Source organism: Callorhinus ursinus, unplaced genomic scaffold (genome assembly GCF_003265705.2).
Source record: "Callorhinus ursinus isolate GAN/ISIS: 27379988/994484 unplaced genomic scaffold, GSC_fseal_2.0 scaffold69, whole genome shotgun sequence".
Lineage (NCBI taxonomy): Eukaryota > Metazoa > Chordata > Mammalia > Carnivora > Otariidae > Callorhinus > Callorhinus ursinus.
In genome coordinates this window covers 4001743-4024013 of record NW_027397131.1, presented here as the reverse complement: position 1 = coordinate 4024013, position 22271 = coordinate 4001743, and the positions used below count along the sequence as shown (strand labels likewise).

Genomic DNA, 22271 nt, shown 5'->3' with positions numbered 1-22271 from the left:
ATAAGCAAATGGATGGGCAAATTGCCAATCTTCAGCTAAAGATTTCTGATGAAGGGCTAATTACAGAACGCCCCATACCTAATGTGCCATCATTCGTATTTAATCATTGTTTTCCTGCCATGAATCTACCAACCAGCCAACACTAGAAGCCGTCCAGAATATTCAGGAAATATGAAGAGCAAGGCTGCTGTCTAACACCTTTAGGGCAGTGTTGCTCTCAGATCACATTACACACTCCATGCTGCACACCATCCTAACCTGAGGCTACAGGGTGTTTTCTGGGTACATGGGGGAGGGGGGCTTCACACCTGGGTGGAAACCCCCTTTCCCTGCTCTCCATCCATTTAAACATAGATGAATTACCAGCAGAAACTATCACGCAAGCATCTCTTTGAAGAGTGCCAGTTACATTCTGATTCAGGAAGGAACAAAGTTCTGAGCCACCATGGGCCACCACTAGGATTGAAACAGGTCTCTCAAAGCAGGTAATTTACAGGTGTAGGGTAAAGACAGGAAGAGTGGACGGGGAGGAGGAGATGGATCCCCTCAGAGCCATCCTTAGGGGTCCAGGAGCCAGGAATCAGTCATGTCTTTGCTCACTCTAACATTTTTATTCAGGAGAAATTGGATTAACATTAACTTCTTCATTCGTAAGAAATTGGATTAAAATGATATAAAGCACAGCATTAGAGGGAAAAACACAGCACAAGGGCTAATTTTCAGTGTTGTGTGGGGGAAGATTTAGCGATGGTCTGAGGAAATGATGCTAAAATACCAAACAAAAAGGACAGATATTTATACCAAAATATTCCCCATTCTTTACCTATAGAAAGGGGGTTTGTGTTTATGTGCAACCAACATTCCTTCTGCCACACCTCGAACCACCAGTCCCCCAGAAAACTGAATTGTGAGGGGTGCTTGAGATGGCCCCCCATGGCCATGCAGGCGGGGGACAGGGGTGCAAATGACCCTTCCACAAGCTACATGAATTTTATAAGCCGTGGGTTAGCTAACGGAGCTACTTTTTCACTGTGAGCTTTCACATTACTTAAACAATAATACACATCTTAGTAAGTCTGGTGTGGCCAGAATCCCGAATGGTGTCAGGCATATAACCCCCTTTGCACGTTTCTTCTCTGACTTTGAACGGCTACCTCTCCTCACTTTCTGCTGCCATTTCTCAACATCCTTGTTATCACACAATAAAAGGTCAAAAATCTTATTACAGCAGAATAAGCCTTTTGAACGTCTTCCCTGATTCTACCCTTCCTCATCTTCAAAACACAGGGAAATCCGTGGACCCGGCAGCTCCTTACTGCCTCTACCCTTCATATACTTGATTGAATGAGCCTAGGCTAGTTACTCGCGGGCCTTTTGAAGGACAAAGGTGAGGTAGGTGCTTTATGCAAATTCTGTATAAACTAAAGGACGTAAGCAGGTGGACTGAAATCAGACTATCTAAATCTTTGCATTTTTCACTAGTTAAGCAACAGAGATAATGCATCCATTTAGAGTAGAATCCTGACATTTTGATTCCCACTATCTAAAGAAGTACTGAGTTGAATCCCCTTCCAGAAAAGTCTTTGTCACTAATTATTTACCTAGTATCCAGAGTAGAGCGCTTTAAAAAAAAAAAAAAATCAAAGGTACACAGAAATTGAGACTACATTTAGTCTATTCGTGGAAAAATTTACAAATTATATCAAATATATAAAATCAAACTAACATGAATATTTCTGGCCAAGTAAATAGCACAAGAATGTGTTTGGGGAAAATGCCATTATAATAACTTTTTGAAACTATAAAAGTATGTTTAAATTTGATGAAAAATTTAGGAAATTGATTAATTAAACTGGAACTGACAGGAGACAATGAGGTTGTGAGTGATGATAATTGCCCATTTCTTTGATAAAGCATGATCTTGACTCTTCACTTATATATTTGATGCTCATGTTACAAGCTAAAGTGCTCTCTGCTGGTTAGATGGAAAAAAACAGGACTTTTAAAAATAAAATTATATAGCAAAATTCTACAAAAGATCACTTTAGGAAGGAATTATCCTTATAGACAAGGAATTCATAAATCTGACTGAATCATTTTTCCAGATGTCACATTGTATAATCAAATCTGATAGAAAGCCCAGTTTCAAAAATTAACTTTAAAATATGCAAAACTGTATAATTAAGTAACAAAATGTTAAGCTATAGTTTAATAATAACAGTATGTGATGTATAACACGTTTTATGTTCGTTTTCTGGAACTTGGTAAGTTCTAGACCTTTTGAAGGAACAAATCTCTAAAAATCTGTAAGGCAAAAAGAGTTTCTGTGTTAAAATTAAGCCCTTAAAACATCACAAAATCAATAGTAATTTAATTCCTCACAATGCGAAACATATTTCACTTTGTAAAATCAGATAAATTTCATTTAAAGTTTGAAAAATTAAAACTTAGATGTAGAAAATAGAAAAATTGTTCCTTATCATTGTTTAATGGTCTTGCCTACACTTGTACTCTAGAAATATGCATTCATAGAAATACTGATTGTTTTTAATAAGCCTAAAGGTGTACCAATGCACATTAAATTAAAATTGCTCTGGATAAAAGAGTAATTTGATGGATCTAAAAACAGTCTAGGTATGATTCCTTGTTCCAAAAATGTTAAATATTAACTACTTTCTGATGGTAATCTCTTTTTCATCCAAATTATAAAATTCCCCTAACCCTTCAGGAAATTAAATTTAGCCTAAGAAAAAATTATAAGCTAAATACACTGAAATTATCAACTTGGAAACAAAGCTCTCTGTCAGATCACCGAAGAGGACAGCATGACTGGATTGCAATGCGCCCAAACATGACCGCACAGAACTGCCTGCCTAATTAGAGTTTCCTCCAGATAGAAACGATCCTAAACTAGTTGATACAGATCTACTGAGACAGTTCTATTTTTAAATTAAATAACTCGCATAAGAGGACAACAACCAGGGCCAAGTTAAGTCTCGTAGAACAGATCTATTTTTAAAATGAAAGTGGCCTACCAGAGGAGAAATCGCGGGGCAGGAGTTATTAGGAAGCAAATGTTTTATGCTATATTCTGCATAGAATTCACTTGAACACACTAACACTGATATAATTTCTTGGCTAAAATTAAAGTGCATCAAATTAAAAGTAAAAAACGAAACTTTCCACTTAAGTCCAGCAGAAATACCTATATGAAGAGACTAATTTTATTTTTAAGGCTGGGACATCATGTACTTACTGTAAGTCACACTGCTGGTTGGCAAGCTAAAGTAGTTGCTACATCTGACTAACAGCACTCCCTTGATACCACTCATTCGTCCTCGATGTTTACAATGCTTTTAAAGCTAAAGACAAAACTACAGGGAAATAAGCTATTTTCTGAAAACCCTAGGATCTTTAAAGCTGAGGGGAACGTGGTGGTGATGTCCTCTCTTGACCCACCTGTGGCCCTGACACGTCTTCCCTGAGGGTCACTCAGCCAGCAAGAGCAGGACTGGGACCACCCGCAGTTCCACCGACGGCTCCACGGAAGGGCTTTCTTTCCACTACCAGTACCTCGCAGAGAGGGTAAAGTGGCCCCACGGTGAGATCTGAGATCATCTTCAGTGGTAAGCAAATGTGCCTTCAATAGTCATGCATGTACTTTAAATTAAAAAAACAAAACACGTGACTAGGTTTCGTAGGAAGCTTCACTGTGAGGCTCTGGTATTTACCCTGCCCTATTTGGGGTGAGTGCCCAGAGGCAAGAAACAGGAGAAAGAGTATGACAGAAATAGGTGATCACTTCATAAGCCAAACTGGTCACTCTCTTCCCCAAAGCTTTGGGGTTGCCTCAGGTTAATTTTGGGCTGAGGTGCTCCCACCATGATCACCACTGCCTCATCTTTCCGCACGCCCGCCACCTCAAGTGATGTGCTAGAGCCCCTAAACTTCTGGGATATCCCTAGTGATGATTTACAAATATAAAAAGTATCACAGTGCAATTTTATGTAACAAAACTATTACGTTTTATACAATGTCTTGATATTTCTAATGTGAATGAAAACATCTGAAGGAACACACTCTCTGCATTTAAGCCACTAGTGTTTGAGTCTTCGTATCAAACAATGACACACAGTGACATCCCTACATTTGCTCAGAGCAGTGGAACATTCAGGCAGGTGTGGGCATGAGGTAAAGGAGAATGAGAGAGTGAACTGAGTCTCAGTTTTCAGCCCCTTCTCAACTACCACCATGGTTTCTGCCATATCCAACGGCCATCTGTATCACTCATTGGTGCTTTTTTTTGTTCAAATAAAATTCTTTAAACCTAGCTTTGCTCAAAGCAACATTATCTGCAAAATTATAATTCTGATATACTGGTTCCATTTTTGACAGTACATCAGAACCCTTCAGGCAGGTCCAGAGCAGGAATAGCCTGTTTTGTCCTGGGTGTTCTTTCTTTCCGGATTATTTAGCCCTGTGCCCATTAAAATATAATGATATAATCAAAGTGGATTAGTAAAACAGGGAAAGACAGAATGTTCCAAAAAGATAGAGCCTATAAATGAGTGGTTTGGATTTTGTTTGTTTTCTTCCCTGAACCTCTGCATTTTCATTGGTGTGATTTTCTGAGCAGGGCAATCTCCTTGCACTAGGCTAACAATTCTCTTTGGAGGCCTGGTAGTTTTTACACACCAGGTATCCATCCTTTTGGGAGGTGAGGACTGATGAGTCATTCCTGTGATCTTCCCTAAAACCATGTGTTTTATTTAATAACAATAGAGATTCTAAATGATTTTAAAACAACCATGGTGACAGAGTCTAAAGAAATTCCCTTGCTTTGTAAAAGATAATCCCTAGCAATGCTAATATTACAATGATTAAGAACTATGGATGTTTGTTTATGTTTGGGTCCACACCCAAATGGGGTCAGAGGTTCTGCCAGGTTTTCTTTCATCGCTGGGGAAAGTCTATGCAAAAGACGACCAGATACAGCTCTAAGGGCGTCCTTCCCCATCAAATGTCCTCCTAAGACTGCTTCTCAATCTTCACATTCCAAACAACATAGTAATATGGAAACGCTTATTCTTTCAATGGTTGAAATAAAAGGGATTAGAAAAAAAAATCTGATTTTTAAAAAACTCTGACTTAAGCAATATCTCATGGTATCTTAAAAGCTTTTACTAATATTAATGCTGCCTTAACTAAAGCTATCATGATATAGTGACAACTATGTCTACACCTGCTACTTGGTATTTCATTTTGCTTAATAATTGTTGGCACAAATGCTTGAAATCATTTTTCATGGAATAAGAGAAGGAATGGGTTTGAGAGATTTTTCTAGCAGCAAAAGTTAAAAAAAAAAATAAAGGAGGAACTACAAAAAAGAGGGATTGGTTACCGAAGCAGAGAGTCTGTGAAATGAAGATCTAGACTGCTGCCCTAGAAGCCTCCCGCTCACCTCTACGCACACGTGTGAAACCAGGACGTCGCCTCACTTAACCACACGGTCCAAGATGATGTTGGGACTAATGCCAGGCCAGGGCTCCAGCCAATGACATTTTCATCATGTCATGCGGGGCTAATCCTCAGATTAGTTACAAGCATTACAAAGTTAAGGTAATATCTTTAATTTTACCATAAGTGTATATCAAATGCCACACAGTACTCTGAATACATCATGGTCCTTGGCCCATATTCCCCAACCAAATAAGTGAAAACGCAAACTCCTCTTGAAGTGAAGGATTCCAGGACAATGTCAATGCTTTTATAAACATCCTTAAATTATTTTTATTATTGATACTTTTGACACAAGATTATGAAATTATGCCTCTAATTTTATTTTTTAATTTTTTTAAGATTTTATTTTATTTGTCAGAGAGAAAAGGAGAGAGAGAGAGGGAACAAGCAGGGGGAGCGGCAGGCAGAGGGAGAAGCATGCTCCCCACTGAGCAGGGAGCCCAATGCGGGGCTCGATTCCCAGACCCCTGGATGATGACCTGAGCTGAAAGCAGACGCTTAACGACTGAGCCACCCAAGAGTCCCTATGCCTCTAATTTTAAATGATTTATGCATTTAAGACAGTCTAAAATGGCTTAAGAAAATCACCTCAGGATAAGCAGTAAGAGAAACACTCACCCAGAACTTGTCATTCAGTATCAATCGAAACATTCCTCAACAACGTACAAACATGCGTGTTTACGGACACCTTCACCCACATAACCTAGCATTGGTCTTTTATAATATTTTTGCCAAACTGACAAGAGAAAAATATTATCATGCTGGGTTGCAATTTGCATTTCTTTGATTGGTAGAAAAGTTGACTCTCTTTACATTTACTAATCACTGTCATTGCTTATTCTGTGAATTTTATTTTTGTGATGGTACTCAAGTCTATTAGGATAATCAGTGAAGGTGAGCTTATTTCTAGGCCTAAGAATCCGAGGACTAAGAGACGCACAGCCTCTACTCTAATCAAAAGGAGAAATGAGGACACAACTAGGGACCCACAACTGCTATCTAAATCAGTTTCTAAGAAGTCCTGTTTGATGACAGCCAGTACACACACACACACACACACACACACACACACACACACACACACAAACACACCATTTTCAGTTAACTCAAAGCCAGCCCTGCAATAACAAACATGTCCGAATTCTGCTCCTGCCTCACCCTTGCTACAAAAGATTTTTTAAAGAACAAGAATTTTTCCATGTAAATTAAGGTCAGCTTGATATAACTGATCTTTATAGTAAGATTCTATAGTAAAATGTAATTATTCTCTAGGATTCTTCACTGTAACAGCTTACAAAGTTATTAAGAAAGTTCTCCAAACAATTAACCCAAGTATGTAGGCAATCTTCATTACTCAACTCTTGTAACAGAGTCTATAAAAAAATTTTTACAGGGCGCCTGGGTGGCTCAGTTGGTTAAGCGACTGCCTTCGGCTCAGGTCATGATCCTGGAGTCCCGGGATCGAGTCCCACATCGGGCTTCCTGCTTCTCCCTCTGACCCTCTTTCCTCTCGTGCTTTCTATCTCTCATTCTCTCTCTCTCTCAAATAAATAAATAAAATCTTTAAAAAAAATTTTTTACAAAAGGGAATTTAACATTTACACTTAGAATGTAAATGCTAAAGATATGTTCATCCAAAAACTGAAAACCTCCCCAAATAAATGCACAGAACACCTTCACAAGGAATCTGGTCTGCGTCATCTGACCAGGTCTTTTTCAGGCCTGAAGGATAGAAAAAATTCCCACAGAAATGAACTCCAGGCTTCTCTTCTCTACCTATGTGGGAGTAGACAAAGCACAGGCATGCCTCGTTTTATTGCCCTTCACTTTTGTGAGCTTTGTAAATACTGCATTTCTTACAAATTGAAGGTCTGTGGCAACCATGTCTTGAGCAAGTCTGTTGAAGCCATTTTTCCAACAGCATCTGCTCATTTCGTGTGTCCGGGTCCCATTTTGGTAATTGTCACAATATTTCTAACTTTTTCATTATTATTATATTTGTTATGGTGATCTGTGATCAGTGATCTTTGCAGTGACTATTGTAATTATTTTGAGGTGCCACAAACCACACTCCTATAACATACCAACCTTAACTGATAAACGTGTGTGTTCTCACTGCTATGCTGATTGGCTGCTCTCCCACCCTACTCCCTCTCCTCAGGCCTCCCTTTTTCCTGAGACACAACAATATTGATATGAGGCCAATTATAGACTCTAAAATAGGCCCTAAGTGTTCAAAGGAAAAGAAGAATTGCATGTCTCTCACTTTAAATCCAAAGCTAGAAATGATTAAGCTTAGTAAGAAGATACAGCAAAAGCCAACATAAGCCAAAAGCTAGGGTTCTTATGCCAAAGAGCCATGTTGTGAATGCAAAGGAAAAGTTCTTGAAGGAAATTAAAAGTGCTACTCCAGTGAACACATGAATGACAGGAAAGTGAAACAGCCAGGGCCTCCTGCCTTCCGCTCAGGTCGTGATCCCAGAGTCCTGGGACAGAGCCCTGCACGGGGCTCCCTGCTCAGCGGGGAGTCTGCTTCTCCCTTTCCCCCTGCCCCTCCCCCTGGCTTGTGCTCTCTTGAACTCTCTCTCTTTCTCTAATGAAGAAATAAAATGTTTAAAAAAAAAAGGAAATAGCCTTACTGCTGATATGGAGGAAGTTTGAGTGGTCTGGACAGAAGATCAAACTAGTCAAAACATTCCCTTAAACCAAAGCCTAATCCAGAGCAAGGCCCTGACTCTCTTCAGTTCTGTGAAGGCCAAGAGAGGTGAGGAAGCTGCAGAAGAAAAGTCTGAAGCCGGCAGAGCTTGGCAAATAAGCTTTAAGGGAAGAAGCCATCTCCAGAACATAAAAGTGCAAGGGGAAGTGGCAGGTGCCGATACAGAAGCCATAGCAAGTTATCCAGGAGATCTCGCTAGGAGAATAATGAAGATGGCTACACTACACAGCAGATTGTCACTGTAGACAAACAGTCTTCTAGCGAAAGAAGATGTCATCTAGGACTTCCATAGCTACGCAGAAGGCAACGCTCGGCTTCAAAGCTTCCAAGAACAGGCTGACTCTCCTGTTAGAGGCTAACACAGCTGGTGACTTGAAGTTGAAGCCAGCGCTCATTGACCATTCCAAAAATCCTAGGGCCCTTAAGAATCACACTCAATCTTCTCTGCATATGCTCTATAAGTGGGACAATAAAGCCTGGATGACAGCACATTTGTTTACAACAGTTTACTGAATATGATACGCCCACTGCTAAGATCTACTGCTCAGAAAAAAAGATTCCTTTCAAACTATCACTGCTCATTGACAATGTACCTGGTCACCCAAGAGCTCTGATGGAGAGGCATAATGAGATGGATGTTGTTTTCAGGCCAGCTAACACAGCATCCATTCTGCAGTCCGTGGATCAATGAGGGATTCCGATTTTCTCTTTTTAAGATTTTATTTATTTATTTGAGAGAGAGAGCACATGCATGCAAGTATGAACAGCAGGGAGGGGCAAGGGACAAACAGACTCCCCACTGAGCAGGGAGCCCAACAAAGGGCTCGATCCCAGGACCCCGAGATCATGACCTGAGGCGAAGTCAGATGCTTAATCAACTGAGCCACCCAGGCACCCCAATAATTCTAATTTTCAAGTCTTATTATTTAAGGAATACATTTCATAAGGCTGCGGCTGCCATAGATGGGGAGTCCTCTGATGGATCTGGGCAAAATCAGTGCAAAACCTTCTAGAAAGGATTCACCACTCTGAGATGCCATTCAGAGCATTCAAAATTCATGGGAAGAGGTCAAAAGATCAACATCCACAGGAGTTTGGTAGAAGTAGATTCCAACCCTCACGGATGACTTGGAGGGGTTCGAGACTTCAGTGGAGGAAGTAACTGCAGGTGTGGTGGAAACAGCAAGAGGACTAGAATTAGAAGTAGAGCCTGAAGATGGGACTGCATGGCTGCAATCTCATGACCAAACTTGAACAGCTGAGGAGCTATTTCTTACAGATGAGCAAAGAAAGTGTTTTCTTGATGGAATCTACTCCCGGTGAAGATGCCGTGAAGACTGTTGAAATGACAACAAAGGATTGAGAATATTACATAAACCTAGTTGATAAAGCAAGGGCAGGGTTTGAGAGGATTGAATCCAATTTTGAAAGAAGTTCCACTCTGGAGAACGCTATCAAACAGCATCACACACTATACAGAAATCATTCATGAAAGGAAGAATCAATCAATGCAGCAAACTTCATTGCTGTCTTATTTAAGAAATTGCTACAGTCACCCCAACCTTCAGCAACCACCACCCTGATCAGTCAGCAGCCACTGACATCAAGATAAGACCCTCCACCGGCAAAAAGATGACTCACTGAAAGCTCAGGCGATTATTAGCATTTTAAGCAACAATGTATTTTTTAAAAAGATTTTATTTACTTATTTGAGAGAGAGAGGGGAAGAGTGCACAAGCAGGGGGAGCAGAGGCAGAGGAAGAAGCAGACTCTCCACTGAGCAGGAAGCCAGACTTGGGGCTCGATCCCAGGACCCTGGGATCATGACCTGAGCCAAAGGCAGCCGCTTAACTAACTGAGCCACCCAGGTGCCCTGCAACAATGTATTTTTAATTAAGGTATGGACATTGTTTCTTTAGACATAATGCTATTGCATACTTAATAGATTACAATATAGTATAAACATACCTTTTATATGCACTGGGAAACAAAAACATTCATTTGACTGACTTTGCTGCAATATTTGCTTTCTTGCGATGGCGTGGAACCGAACCCGCAGTATTTCCAAGTTATGCCTACATTCAAGAGGATTATACATATATCCTTGCAAAGTTTTATTACCTTCAAAGATGTGATGCCCAATATTATAGTCCAGTAGAATATTCTGGAACTTATGTCACCGTAAGCTCCTGGCACAACACTTGTATCATTTTGTGCGTAGAGCCTAAGTGCCAGTACAGGGTCTGGGGCAGAACGGGTGCTTCAGAAATACCACCTGGATTAACGAATGACAGAATTATAGAGCCCTGTGGCATGCCAGACAGTGCCCTACACTAGAACTGTTATGCTATCTGAACTTTGCAGTCCTATCTTTACATTCTGATGTGATGTGAGAGAGGACAGTGACAAAGAAATCTCAGCCAGCTACTTCCCACAGAGCACCAAAATATAAAGATGGTGGTTTTTATTTCCTCAAACCATCCCTCTCCTTAACCATGGCCAGTCTCATCCCAAGCATGACCCACCCCCACTCGCCCCACACTGGAAGCTCACACACGGCGAGAGAAAGACAGGGAACCAGGACTAAGGGGTCAGTTATCTGGTAGTGGTTTTTAGCTAAATGTTAAGTAGCTTATTATTAAGACTATATCAAAACAGCCATCTCAAAACTACATCATCAAAATGTCCTTAGCATTTTGATTAAGATTTAAAGCATGACAATGTACCAAAGATAACACCAAAGTCATACAGGGCTTTGAATCTATACTTTACTTGAGGCATTTTTACTGAAGTTCCAACTGTTCCCTGAATTTTCCTTCCTTCCTCTTTGTCTGAACCTCAGTGAGTCCCTAGTAGAATCAGACGTACACATTCCCAATTCAGTCTGAGATATTCATTAAGCCTCTGGTATGTGAGGCTGAGCTACAGGCTAAAGGGCAAAAATCGCCAAGGCCCTGCCACACTGGGACTCAATGGCCTCCAGGTCCCTGTGTGGCTCTGGGCAAGCTTCAGCTGCTTCCTGTCTTGGTTCCTGATTCCTAAAATGAAGAGGAGTTGGATATACTACACGATCTCTAAAGTCCTTTTTTAGTTCTGAAATTCTCAAAGTGACAGTCTTTACTCCCCTTGCTAGCATTACCCTGATGAATACAGAAATTAGTACTTTAAAGTTAGGTGCTGCTGTAACAATATCTGAACTTTGCCTAGCAGTCAGGCAGCAGGGCAGCAAGGACACTGATGCTGGAGGCTGGAAACCTGGGGATCCATGGTGTAGCTGGTGGCCAAACACTTGGTAAGGAAGTCCAGAGATGTGCGAACTTGCAAGGATTGAAAGGTGAATGCCTCAAGACCCCAAACAGAGAGACAGAAAACTGAGAAAGACCTCCTAATGGACAAAAGCCCACTGAGATTCAGCCTTGGGGCAAAGATCAGATTGAGAAGACGGCTTCTCTCTATTTTGAGTGTCTCCTCAACAGCCACTCCTAAATGAGAGATATAGCCAAAGGAATGAGAAAGCAGCAAACCAAAAAATTTGACAGTTATACCTTGACAGACCTTTGGATGACGTTACTGGCACATGGAACTACCTAGAAAGACCCTACCAAGGTTCTGAAAGAACTGTATTGCTAAAGAAATTAGAACCTCTTCTAAAAAGATGTGGAGAGTTTGAGCTTTAAAAAAAAAAAAAATTGTTTAAGCTCTGAATCCCCAACATTACCTTCCACCTTGCAAGGATAGAATACAGCCTACAAAAAAACATATAGCTCCCAAGGCTGGCGGAGTCTATAACCAGTTCAGATGTGGACAGGCATGAATGTGAAGATGCACAAACCTGCCCAAGAGTGGACGCAAGAGTCATAGAGAGCAAAGGACAGACAGCTTGCAGTGACTGGAAGTAGAAATCAACTCTAATCTGGCATCCAATGCCAGAGCAGAAAGACCTCATGATGTATCCCCAACAGTATCCCAAAGTTTCTATGGACCAGTGAACTGTGCCCTACGTCCTTCTTCTCTTTTTGATATGGGAGTGAATATTGTGGTCATCCTCTGCTTAACCATTATATCCTGATTTAGGGTGAGGGAAGATGCTGGACTTCACACAGGATTCAGTAACTGACAGACTTTGGATTGTCCCTCTGGAGGAAGTGGGGGATAGCACATGATTTTGAATGGCCTCTGGCAGAGATAGCCTGACATTCAACAAAGACATGTGCTCTGTTGGTGTCGAGTGCCCTGGTGAGGGGCTACCCCTACCACCTTTACTAGGTTGCGTTGAGGCAGGGATATAGGACTAGTTCTCACTAACAGAACGAGAGTAGAAATGATGTGTATCACTTCCAGGCCAAAGTGGGTAAAAAGTAGGTGCCTTTCCATTTTTCTTTTTTTCATCTCTCAGCTGACAGAAGAGGATTAAGGCACTACTGGTTATTGCTGCTACAAGATAAAAGCTCCAGATTCCTAAATCATTGCATGGAGGACTGTCCGCCCATGTAGTAGGTAGAAATAAACGTGGGTTGCCTTAAGCTGCTGAGATTGGGACTAAGTTCACTAGAGATTTCCTAATACAGACTCCAGATTGAAAATTCCTGAAGCTTAAGACCCAAGGTGCCCAGGTGTGTTCTCTAAATACCATTTATTCACCTAAAGAAACCAGAACCCCTTGGAGCAATGGCTGATTTGAGATCTAGGGCAGAGAATAAGATGAGTCTGGAATATCTTGGCATCCCAGAAAGCGAAGAAGCTATCAAAGTCCACTGGGATCATTTTAAAAAGGGCTCAGAAAGGTTAAAGAGACTTCCACTGCGGGGCGCCTGGGCGGCCCAGTCGTTAAGTGTCTGCCTTCGGCTCAGGTCTGGGATCGAGCCCTGCATCGGGCTCCCTGCTCCGCAGGAAGCCTGCTTCTCATCTCCCACTCCCCCTGCTTGTGTTCCCTCTCTCGCTGTGTCTCTCTCTGTCAAATAAATAAATAAATAAATAAATAAATAAATAAATAATCTTTAAAGAGGCTTCCACTGGCCACAAGTGGGGCATCAAAAAGAATAAATAGAATGGATTGAAACACATCAAGTATGTTTAAATCCATGAATTATGATACTGGGAAAAAGAAACATTATTTACCTTTGGAGGGTACCTTAGGAAACCAACTCATCCTGAAAACTACTAAATAAAGGAAAAGAATCAAATATTAATCCTGTCTTTACAAACTGCACCTCAAATTGACCAAGTAGTTGAAAAAGGAACATTTCTCTACTTAGAAATATTCCACCTAATGAATTATGAAGGAATGACAGAATTCGAATATCATTATTTTGCAATTCCTAATGAAATGATGGATTAAAGCAATCGCTGCTAAAACAATTTCCCGAAAAGTGGATGGAGAACTTTATAATGGCTGGTAGGTCCATAAACATGTTCACTGGTGTTAACACTGTGCTAAGAAAGATAGCCAGACCTATGTGCTTCTACATGAAAGTACACAACAGCACTTAGGAAGGTCTTACCAAAAAAAAAAAAATTAAACCTGAATCTAGTCAGAACATCAATCTAACCACCATTTTAAAAAACTACAGAGGATAGAGGCACATGATAACCAGCATCACAGGGATGCAACCAGCAAAACCTAGACTGTGAGAAACTCTACAGAACAAAGTGCCTAGAGTCTCAACAAATATATTACAAGGGGAGAAAAAGGAGAGGAAGGAGCTTAAGGATTGAGCCCAGAAACCAAATGTTTTATGTACATTGACTATATCCTGATTCAAAGAAGCTTCTTATTTAAACAAAAAAAAAAAGCCAAATGTGAAAATATGAACATTGACTAAGTGATATTAAAATTATTAAATTTTAGAGGGATGTGCTATTTTATTGAAGATACTAAAATTACTGATGCACTATCAATGATTCTAGAAAGGTTATAATAAATAAAATGAAATAAATATAATAAATAAAATAAATAAAAATTATGCCTTGAGGTAACTGGGGATAGAGCTATAGATGAAAATAAAATTATCCATTAGTTAATAATTGTTAAAGCTGAGCTAGAAGGTTCCATGGAAGTTCATCATCCTATTCTAATTCTGCATACATACGAAATTTTCTATAATAAAAAAGTTTAGGCAAAATAAAAAAATATTAATCTCACATGAATCCTTAATGATTCTGATCCAAAAATCAACTGCCTAATAAATAAATGTTTATGCTTCTCCTATATGTAATGACATGACACAGTCTGTGTGACTGTTATCATAAATTATCGAGAAATTAGGGATCTTTCTTTTTTAAAGTTTCAGGTGGCACATTAACTTGGATCATCAACCACGTGGATGACAACTGAAGTCCCAGATGACTGTGGCATGAAGCATGACAGAACTCTGGCAACAGATGGCATGAAAGAAGAGAGTGCCTTAATCTCCACATAAAACTGACTTCATTCCATAGTAAACCATACAACCAGTTGAAAGGAAAAATGACATTAATACTCCCAATCAGAAAGAAAAAATTCTGTAATTCCTCCCTTTTAACAGACTAAAAGTCTCAGATGGAAAAAAATTTCATTGACTATTATGGGTAATTTACCAAATTCATTTTTAAAAATTTACAATTTCGATCCTTTCGGCATCACTAACTAGTTGTTGATTTTCTTCCCAATCCATAATAACTAACAATGTAAACTTCCTTTAAGTTTCTCCAATTTAGCTCTTCCCTAACAAATGTTAACTGCTATTTGGATTTCTGAAAATAACCAACATGGACTTGAATCCACAAACTCTTTAGGTTTACCCTGGATGAGCTTTATAAAAAGCACATTTGGAAAATGCAACCTCAATTCATTCTTTCTCTTTCTGTTTTTCTCCTTCCAGGTGAGGATCTGGGAAAAGTCCAAAACTGTTTAGTGAAGAATTCATGGCTACCTCTTGGAATCTGGTGACATAATTTAGCCCCACTCTGTCCACTATAGTAGCAACCAGGCACATGTGGTGATTGAGCACCTGAAATGTGGCGAGTGTAAATAGAGATGTGTTATATGTGTACAATATACACTGGACTCCACAGACTCGGTGGGGAAAAAAATGTAAAATATCAATAATTACTTAGATTCATTACATTTTGAAATCCTGTTATTCTAGCCTTGTTAGATTAGATGAAATAATTAAAACTAATCTCATCTCATTCACTTCACTTATCTATGAAGCTACTGGAAAATTTGAAATTACAAATGTGGCTTACATTCTATTTCTATTGAACAATGCTGATTTAGGGTTTAAAGATTTTACATAGGCTAAATTAGTGCAATGAAGAAGCCAGGATAGGAAGGAATCCAGATAGGGAAAAAAAAAAAAGGAACAAACTTTTCTGTGCCCAGCATCTTACAACAAGCTTTTCACTATCTGTATCCTCTAACAATGGCCAATAGCAAGCTCAGGTCAAGATGAGCATATCATGTAAAAACCAGCATTGATGATGCTTTGCTAATAGTAGGTATTTCAGAATTATAAGCTGGATAAATGAACTCAAGAAAATCAGCAGCACAGATAATCCAATATGGAAATTAAAAGTATTTATATTTGGTATTACTTCTTGTTTTTATAATTTAAATTTTTATAAGCTTTTAGAAATAAGCTAACATCATTAAACATTCACTATGTGTTACGATTTTTATCTGATTATATCCATGTAACAAGCGTCTAAGACATGCACTATTTCCTCCATTTTATAGGCGAAGAAATAGGGTCAGAGATTTAAATGACTTGTCTGAGGTCACATGGCACAGGCAACAGAACTGGGGTTCAAGGCTGGGCATCCCAACCTAGTTCTTAGTCATATGTGATATGCCTCCCAAACCTAAGGCTTGAGTATGCTGATGATAAGCGAGTCAAGAGAAATACTAAATCAGCATTGTATAGATGCGGCTCAAAGGAATGAACCACAGAGCGGCAGGGCCGTTGTCCATCTCCTTTACTCCTCATTTCTTATTCATTTGCCGGGAATAGAAAGCACCACCTCCCTAGGAGATAAGAGCCACCAACCTACCTGGAAGAAAGGAAGGAAGAATTAAGTAAAAAATTTCTAACTTCTAGGCTAGAGTGAAAGTAGATCACATGGTAAAAATTACTTGGCGCGGGGGGTCGGGGGGGGCGGCGGAGAATGACTTGAAAAGAGTTGCCAAGATAAATGGAAATGCCAGTCAATCCACACCAACAATTGGGAACAGAGTCTTTTAGATTTAATGGTTCTATTTTACTGTATTTTTAAGATCAACTTCAAAGTGATAAACAATACAAACAGAAGTTAAATATATCTTCAGTAACATCATAAATGCAGTTCGTGAATCTTCTGGCTAGCCTTCCTCAAAGGACTTTGTGGCCATTTAGAAACTTGGACATTGTGGGAAGAAAAATGTCCAGGCCTCTTAGGAATTACTGGGCACTGGCTCTGAGCCAAAACTAATTCCGTACATGACACTGCAATCTAACAGCCAGTGTGGAGGTTGCTGGGAGTGAAGTGACATGTCGAGTTTTGACTCTGTCTAGCTTACATCCAGCCCAGTGGCACCTCAAACCCAAGCAGTGGTTACTTACCCTGTTTCAAGTGCAGACTTAATAGAGATATTCCTAAGAAGAAAACCACGAACCCATGAGATGGAGGTTATCTTGGTGGAAACAGCCAAGCACCCTAGAGCTGCCTTTCCTTGTAATCAAAAATCATAATCAAAGCAATAGGACACCCCTGAAGGAATGGCAGAGATCAACAACAGCATGGAAGGCTGGACAGATGCGGAGGATGGTGACTCCTAGTTTGTGCGCATAATCACGTTTAATCAGGTGGTGAATGGATTGCTACCTGCCATTCCGAAGGTGGTCCGCTGACCAGAACAAGCTGATGCAGCCCCCGAAACCCTCTAGAGGCTATGACTGACGGTACAAATGCTGGACCCCAAAAAGCAGAAACACCAGAAGCAACCTCTTACCTCGTAAGGATAACTGGGACACCTCCGGTGTCTCGCCTTACGACCACACCTACTCTCTGACTGTGTTCCATCTGTTTGTCTGCAACTTTGATCACCTCGCCAAGCTACAGGATCACAGCAGTTATCAAAGTGCGTGTTCCTGAAGACCCAGCGGTCATCCTAGATGTGTCAGAGGACACGTGTGTGCCAGGGAGCAAGAGATACAAAGCATCGGTGAAGTGGCCAGCTAGTCACACAAGTGGTGGCAGGGCTCAGTGCCCAGCAGTGATCAGGGCATGTCCCATTAGTACAGTCCTGACTAGAACATCCTCTGTGGCATGACTGTATTGCCTCTATTGATGAATATTAGCTATCTTACTCAGCTTGCCCACATTCCCCTATTTCTGCCATAACTCCAAGCCTTGTTCTCCAGGCTTCCATTCAATTCTGCAAGCTGTCTGATATTCTTCAACAGATTCTTTTTCTGCTTAAGTTAGCCAGCATCAATTTGCTGTTTGCAATTAAGAACAATATATTAAATGATTTTAGATAACAGAATCAATAGGGCTATGAACTAGAAGGTAAGCACAAAAATTACTGTGCAGTCTTGTGCCTGAGTGCATACCATATTCAGTCAACATGCGAAGTAAGGCACGGAGAGATGGGAGAGGAGTCAAGTGAATAACTGAGGATCTGAGTTATCTAGACTGAACTATTTCAAGACAGATAGGGTTCTGAGAGTGTAACACTCACACATTCCTTGTAACAGTTCTGGTAGGCTCTCTGGGCTGTTGACTGGCTAAATATTATGAGAAGCTGCCCCTGAAGATAACATTCCACAAGTAACCCAACCCCTCCTTTCCAAAGGCATATATCCTGGTGGGGAGAATGAGTAGAAAGAAAATTGACACATTGCTTCCCTGTCATTGGACCCTCATTAGCATTTCTGCTAGCCAAGCGGCATGAATGACCCCTATGTCTTTGCTGAGGTCACACCACACAGAAATCTTTAGAGTTGCCAAGGGCAACAGCAGTACTTAAAAAGATAACTGATACTTAAGTAAACACAACAATTAATCTTAAGGAGTTTGATGCACCTATTAATTAACTCTCACCATTATAGGTACACCCAAATCTAAGGAATTGATCACAATTTTTTTCCTACCCTTTTAAAACATTTTGTGCAGCCAGGAAATGAAATGTTTTAATCAAAAACAAGCATTGCCTCATATAAAATGTTATTCCTGGGTTTCTTTCGCAGGATGTCTTGCCTTGATCTCTACAAACTCACTATTAGGAGAATCAAGTACTCGAGCGTGCTCGAGAAGTGTGAAACACAGCGGGAGGGCCAACAGCTCCAGGTCTTTCTCATGTAGCAAATCAAATTCTTTATAATCAGGAAAAGGAAAATAATACCAAAATCATGATTTTTTTAGGTTCTTATTGCTCTCCAGGCATTCTCAATATTTCCACAAGTACAAACAACGTTTATTAAATAGTTTCCTTTCGGACCTTTAAGGCTGGCTGGCCAAATCTGGGTTTACTACAAGAAAATTAAGTATGTACTAAAAGTAATTCCGATGAAAGTATTCTAAGAAAAACACTCTCGTTCCAGGGAACTGTGGTGAACTGTTTCCTCACTCGGGTTTCAATTCCTTTTTATTTTTCTGCTGACATAAAACCTGGCCCCTGAAACAAAAATGAAAGTGTCTGCAAGTGTATCTGTGAGGAAAAAGCCTGTGACCTTTGCCTCAAAAGTGATGACTGTGGATGCACTTACTTAGTGCTTTACATTATGCATTAAAGACAGAGGACCTGGAACAAGTATCTATTTCCCACCAGCTCTAAACTACAAATTTGGAAAAGTCACCTGTTGATATAGTCCCACTGAGGCTTGCTTCCCTCCACTCTGCCATTGGTTACATGACCAATATCCACAGAGGAGATGTATATAACTCAGATTTATCAAGGAATTGCCTGTCTTAATTTTAATAGGGAACATAAGAATAATCCAACAATCAGTTTGTCCCCTCTGCCCCCCTTCCCTGTCCATCTGCCCATATAAATCTTTCTACTGAACTTTCTGTTTCTTTCCCCATAATCCCCTCCATCTTTCCACCTGAAGACAGGTAAAGCAGGGGTATAGCCTCGGAAAGACTCCCACAGCCCAAGGCTCATCCTTGGGCTACAGCTTTCACTTCTATCAGACGAGGCAACATTTAATAATGTATGTTGCTTGGTTTTTCTGGTGCTTTCTTTAAAAATAAATCCATTGTTCAGTTAAAGACTTTATTCACTCCTTCTAAGAGAATGGATCACAACATATACCTGGCTTTCTGTCTCGTTCTTTCAAAAATACGTTGTCATTCATTACCACACATTTTGCAAAACAATGTTATTAACCCTTCCACTGCCACCCATTTACTGCACACTTTTTGCCTTTTACCTAAAAGGAGAAGCATATATATTTGCCTCTTCTGACACAGATATACCTCTATAAAAATAAAATGAAAACAAAGACATTTTACAGATCTGTGCCATTTTGTGGCCTGTATTTTATCTGAAGATGTATATTGACAGCAAGCTGATTTTTATTCCAGGTATGCTTTTGTTTGGACTAGGATGACACAGCAATAGCCTCACAATGATGAGGTCTTTGAAGCTTACAGTCCTTGATTTTGCCTAAGAAATATATGCTATCTGGTCTCTGCGCAATCACCTTACATGGAACAGTAATTGCTCCTTTTAGGTAATCATTAGCAATCAATTGCCGACTGATTCCGGTTTAATGGCAGCTTTTAGATTGTTACTAAATTGTTCCAGCAAGGTGAGGACCCACTGAAATATCTGGTGTCCAAGGCACTAAAACATTCTAGAGAAAGAAATAAAAGGTCCAGACCTTGATATTAAGTAAGCATAGGGCCTATCAACTCAAATCCTTGGAAGATCATTTTTTTTTTAAAGGCAGTTAAAAGAGCTCCACATTTACCCCAAGATATTGCCAACAGGAAAGTCAAAACCTAAAAGGCAAGAGAGGACAGATTGACAGTTCTTGCTGAATCCTTTCTTTCTACATAATTCTTCAGCATGAGGTTCTCAGCCTTTTTAATATTCCTAACAGCAAGCCTGAAATATCACATACAGCATCCCTGCTAAGACGCTCAGTAAGGAAAAGGAGAGATCTGAGAGAAATATATGGATTTGACCCGACATGAATAAGACCACGATGCAAATAAGAATGTAACACTTCTGCAATTGTCAGTTTTGCTCATGTGACTTTGTTCTGCATACTGTGTGTTCCCTTAATAATTAGATACTGGGAAAGTGTTCAGAAGAAGAAACAAATGCTTGAAATAGATCTTTAATAAGCTGTGAAATGGCTGAACACTCAACATAATGAAACAGCAACAATGAAATTAAAATCTACCTCCAAAAAGTCCATTATGATCATTAATAACAGCAATATTTTATATGTCAGAAACACTTGTTCTAATCAAACATGGAAACAGACCTCTACTCTTCCACAATCATTGGCTTATCGTGGACTCCATTTGAACAAACTCATTTTTATATTGTGTTAAAAATAATTTTCCAGATTATCTATTTTCCAAACCTGATAGAATTTTAGAGCAAATAATAAGAGATACCCATAGATTTTTCCACTGGATGCTCTAATGGTCTCAATAAAAAGTCAACAGGTTATTGAACATGTTCCATTTTAAGCACATGCGATATACAAAAGTACCTTTTTGAAACCAGTAAATTACAAAAAAACTATGTAACTAAAAAAAGAAAAATCCATGCCACATGAAAGGATTCACTCTGAATATGGAATTCTTCTTATTAAAAAAATAAAGCTATTGCGGGGGGGCGGAGCAAGATGGCGGAGGAGTAGGAGACCTAGCTTTCCTCTGGTCTTAGGAATTCAGCTGAACAGGGATCAAACCATTCTGAACACCTACGAACTCAACAGGAGATCGAAGAGGAGAGTAGCAACAACTCTCTGAACAGAGAAGCGACCACTTACTAGAAGGTAGGACGTGCGGAGAAGTGAATCCGAGGCGATATTCGGGAGGATAGACGGCGGGGGAGGGGGCCTCCGTGGGCCGCTTCTGGCAAGTGCTAGAGCCGCGGAGCACAAAATCGGAACTGTTAGAAGTCGGCTCCGCTGAGGGACGTCGCTGCAGTGGCTAGGCAGGGGGTGGAATCCTCCCGGGACAGTGTGGTCTCAGGACCCTTGGGGTCACAGAAAGACCGGGGGTGCCTGAGTGCGCCAGAGCTCCCAGGTATCGGAGCGGGGAAGCCGGCTGCAGAGACGGAGCCGAGGCGCGGGCTCTCAGCTCGGGGTTGCCATAGACTGTGATCCGCGGTCCAGTCGGGCCACGGCTCCTCCAGCAGGGACCCAACAGGCAGCAGATCCGGGGAGACTCCCCTTCCTCCCCTGGGAGGAGTGGTGCAGGAGTGCACCGCAGGGATCTGCTGGGTTTGGAGACTCCACACGGGGTCGGGTGCCAGAGATAGAAACGCTCGGTCACAGGCCGGGTGAGCATAGAGTGCGGCCGGAGACCGGGGAGACGGGAGTGATTGACTGCTTTTCTCCGTGGGTGCACTGAGGAGCGGGGCCCCGAGTTCTCAGCTCCTCCGGGTGGAGATTGGGAGGCCACCATTTTTGCCCTGGTCCTCCAAGGCTATACGGAGAGCTTGCAGGGAACAAAAGCTCCTGAGATCAAACCCGAGCAGCTTGCTTAGCCCGGACCGACAAGGGCGGGGCAATTCAGCCCGGCAAAGACATTTGGAAACCACCGCAACAGGCCCCTCCCCCAGAAGATCAACACGAACAGCCAGCAAGCCAAGACCAAGTTTACCGATCAAGGAGAACGGGAGAACTCCAGAGCTAGGGGAATACTGCACATAGAATTCATGGCTTTTTTTTACCATGATTATTAGTTCATCAAAGTTAATTTTTGTTAACTGTTTTTTTTCTTTTTCTTTTTCCCTTTTTCAACCAACATCTTATCAATCTCTTTTTAAAAAAAAATTTTTTTTTATTTTTCATTTAGAGTCATATTTTATCCCTTCATAGTAGTT

At 40.6% G+C, this 22271-nt stretch overlaps 1 protein-coding gene across 1 annotated transcript in view; it reads right to left on the bottom strand.

The window, feature by feature from the left end:
* The window catches only part of ANK3 (ankyrin 3), a 681670-nt gene that overhangs the window by 520783 nt on the left and 138616 nt on the right, over positions 1–22271 (bottom strand). The gene's annotated exons all lie outside the window — the stretch shown is intronic.